We start from the raw sequence: 4,585 nt of genomic DNA on the forward strand, positions 1-4,585 counted from the left end.
CATAAGAGTCTAGACAGAAATCAGTTTTTGCGTGATCAACTCTATAAATGGTTCACGTAGCTTACGTTTTTCCAACTTCGTTATTTCAAAATTTAGGTTTTGTATTGTTTATCCTTCAAACATAATCCAAAAGTGGAGGAAAGTGGAGAATGTAGGATTTTCCTTTGTTTTGTTATTTTTAATTCGAAGCGTGGGCAAAGTTTTTCAAACAAATATTAAATTACACATTTATAAAAACCCTTATTAGTGTAAAGGAGTTTTATAATATTGACGATGTCATATCACGTCGGTTTAATTGGTATATTGCTATAAGTTGAGATGTTCCAAGCTTTCAGTTGACTAATAAATACAAAAGTAAAAAGTAGTTATTTTATTTTGAATCAAAACAAATATGTTTCATTTTCATAAACCTAAATAATAAGCCTATACATTTATTCATGCATAAAATATATTTATTTTTTGTTTACATTTCGCTACACATAACTCATAATTCATTAGTCTTACGTTACAACTATATTATGCTACACGTCTAAATGGGCCATGGGGGCCTCTCTTCCTCCTCCCTTCAAATGATTTTGAAAACGAATCTTGACTTACCTAAGAGTTAGTGGATTTCTTTCAAACTTAATTTGGTCCTAAAAAAAAAAACAGCCAATCAATCTTGAGGACACTAGTTCACGTCTATAATTATACTATGAAGTATGAATACTTTTCGCCTTTAATAATTTGAAATACATTTACACATGTGAAGATCGAATTTTTTCATACAATTTTAATTGTAAGACATGACAATATCAACGATTAGTCTGAAAATCATAACACATCATTTTTATATTACATTACATTAATGAACACTTAAACATCAGTAAAAACGGTGCACAACAATTCCAAGTTTACATCGCTGTCAGAAACGTGAGTATTGCTCAGTAAAATGTAAAAATAATTCTTATCGTAGAAATGTTGAATACATATAATATACTGTGAGTGTAGAAAGACAAACTAAACTGTCAACACCTATAGTGGGAGAGACGGATGATAGTTTCGATCTCTATATTGTACATCGACTTTTTATCAATGGTTTATTGAATACGCGTTGGATTACATACTGGTGTCTGAGTGTCTTTTATACCACGGTCACCATCAATATAAATAAGAGTAAAAATCACAGGACACAGAATTATTGCGGTTGAAATCAATTTTTATATTGTGTAATAAATACAGCGGCAGATATCTGTTCCGACCGTACATCTGCAACTGTACATCTATATTTTTTTGTACATTAAATAACATTTTCTTGGTTTTTTCCTTTTGTATATACGTATGTCTGAAAAGCGTAGGTGTATATTGTAGTAGTACAGCTACGTCTTCTACGATGGTTTTTTATTTTTCTTCATTCACTTTGATCGGCGCCGTCGCGAGTTTTCGTATACACACGCGGCCGTCCCAAGAAGTGGAAAGGAGCGGAAAGAAAAATTTCCTAGTCAAAAAACAAGAAACAAAAAAAAAATGCGAGAAAATTTTTTTAAAAGCGTTGACGTCTCGCCGCACAATTCCGTTTTGTTTTCACGGCGAGCGCAAAACGATAAAGGCGGCGGCCGAGACGTCGGTCGGTCACGGGTTTTTGGTTCCGTGGAATGCGATTTCATCAGCGAGAAAGCTATCCGCTCCGGGAGAAACTGCAACCTCCTCTCCTGCAGCAGTGCCCGGACCACACCGACTACCCTCCGCCGCCTCGAGTACCAACACCTCCACGTCCACCACCGATGGCGGTGAACACAAGTTTTTTGTAATACGATTTTGCGTATTTCTATGTGCGTGTATATATATAATATGTATCCTTTGTCAGCACACCTCACTCCGCGAGCGTAGAGAGCTAGAAACGCCACATACTACGCACTACACTGGGCGAGAGGCTCGCAGACTTCTCCTCGCCCCCGCAAACGGAGAAGGAGATCCCGAGGATAAACTTTCCGCGAGAGGACTGCCGCGTACCGGTGACGGATATAATATGCGTATAAAAGAAGCGGTGGCGTTTACGAACTGAGATTGCTCCCTATAAACGTTAAATTCCTACAATTCTATGTGTGTGTGTGTGTGTGTGTGTGTGTGTGTGTGTGTGTGTGTGTGTGTGTTTAAGCGCGATTATAATACATGTTGAAAAACAATACGCATCGCCGTCGTCGCTGTCGTCACATTATCGCAAGTATAACACTACTACTATTGCCACTTCATTATACTACACAAACTGACGGCGACGACATTCTTTTTTTGAATCCATAGTATACATGACTTATTCATTTATTTATTCGATTACGTCTGTTCAATACTAAATTATACTGACACCCATCGGTGTGAATCGAAAAATCTGTTGTTTGTTGACTAACGATTGAAGAGAACATTATATTTTTTTTTTTGCCAAACACTTAAAATTCACATTAACACACTACCGCTTACTCAAAAGCCTAACATGATTGAGAACGAATTTACATGCGTTGTAGTAACCATATCATTTGATTGGCTATATAATGATTGCATGTTGAATTTTAACTAAAACTTAACTGAACAATTAAGTGTAACGAAGAATAATAATATTAATATAATATATTGTTAAAATAAAATATAATATGATAGAATATAAATGTATGTCGTCTATGAAAATAATTTGTTGTAAAAATGTCTAAAGTCATAGATAGTCATACAAATAATAAATATAATTTATTATTACAATCGTATAAATAATTGTGATTAATAATAATAAATAATAAGTTGTGATAAATTATATCTTATAAGTTATAATATCAACTTCTGGATAACATAAGCCTACATATTCTAAAATGTTAATCAATTAACTGCATTTTTAACACATATTAGATATATTTATTTTTAATATTTTGTATTTTATATTTTTTCGATACCTCTTTGTTTTGCCTTGTTCATGAAGACAATGCATCCTCGACTTCTTAATGATATAAAATAAATATTGTAGATAACGACTGAAGCCTGCACTTCCTAAGTCATCATACTTTTATTTCGAGGTTTATTTATGGTATTATTTATCCTGGTCATTACCAAATATCGTTCTCAATCATCCGATAAATGTAATGTCTACGTTAAAAAAAAATAATATTAATTATTGAGCATTCTCAATTATATTGCGAAAATCTCAGTTCTCAATCGTATTTTACAGATTATTAATGACTATGCTGTCCCTATTTATACCTACCTACATAGTTTTAAATGTTTTAATAAATCATAAAAATAAAAAAATACCCAACACCATATCAATATCCACAACTTTACAAAGAGATGAACACAATAATTGCATTTATGTGAGGTATGTCTTTGTAGGTAAAAAAGAAATCATTTTTCCAAATGGAACGATGTACGTTTGGAAACTGTGTTTCTGAAATTCTAAATATGTTGTATTTATAAGACGTTCTAGTCTCTTTTTCGATTGCTTTTGGGATATTCTTTTAGACAACCACCGCAAATAATTCCATTCTTCACTTTAGAACACATATATTTGAGTTGAGTATAAAATATCTCAGAAACTCCAGTAAACAAAGAAACATGTTTCTTCGTTAGGTATTAAAAATAAATATGTTTAGTAATAAAATCATATGAAACTACTTAATATTTAAGCTTTTATATTTGATGCAATTAACCTACAATATTATCTTATGTTATTTATTTTGTTGTATGAATATTTTAAATTTTAATATTTTTCTTGAAATGTACCTATCTATATTCGATTAATTTGATTGAGAAATAAAATACATGTGAATAAGTTTTGAAAAAAATTACTATTAGTCATTTTAAAGTGGTACAAATTAAAGTTTTTGTAGAGAAAAGATTGCTCAGATTACATAAGGCCATTTTATATAATTTTATGTGGCGCGAATTACTAAAATTAATTTTTAAATGTAGGGGAAATAACATTTTTTTTGTCCTTTTTAGCGCAGATTGCATACGCCCATTGCGGTCGGCGTTTTCATTACAAAAGCCATTCTCGGTTAATTTATTTTAAACTACTAGAAAATGACATTTTAAATTCGATAAAAATATTATTGAGATCACAAATATACATACTACATATTTACTATTTATTATTTACGTGCAATATATTATATTATATCATATGAAAAATAATTATTTTACATAATATAGTAACATGATACAATTTATTCAATGATACATTATTACGTAATACTAATATTTATATTAAATGTTCTGAAGTTAAATAAATAATAAAAATATATATGAAGGACTCCCATTATTATAAGTCTTAAATTTTATTGCGGTTCGCTATCCACGAGGGTTGTCTCCCGCAGAGATTGGCGTGTTGCCGCCCGCAGGGAAGGCGACCTTTTATATTATTATTGTTTTTATTATTATCATCATCATCAACGATATATACAGCCGTTGCTATAGTGTAGGTATGCCGGAGAACAATCCTCGTGTAACCCAAACGCAGCTACAATACTTATAAGGTGTTATTATATGGTCATCGACGAAAACGCACGAATGCCGCTTAGGTATAATGTATAGATAGGTCTCTGAAATCGAAAGAAAAAACTCTTATTTC

The sequence above is a fragment of the Myzus persicae genome, unplaced genomic scaffold (genome assembly GCF_001856785.1).
Source record: "Myzus persicae strain clone G006 unplaced genomic scaffold, MPER_G0061.0, whole genome shotgun sequence".
Classification (NCBI taxonomy): domain Eukaryota; kingdom Metazoa; phylum Arthropoda; class Insecta; order Hemiptera; family Aphididae; genus Myzus; species Myzus persicae.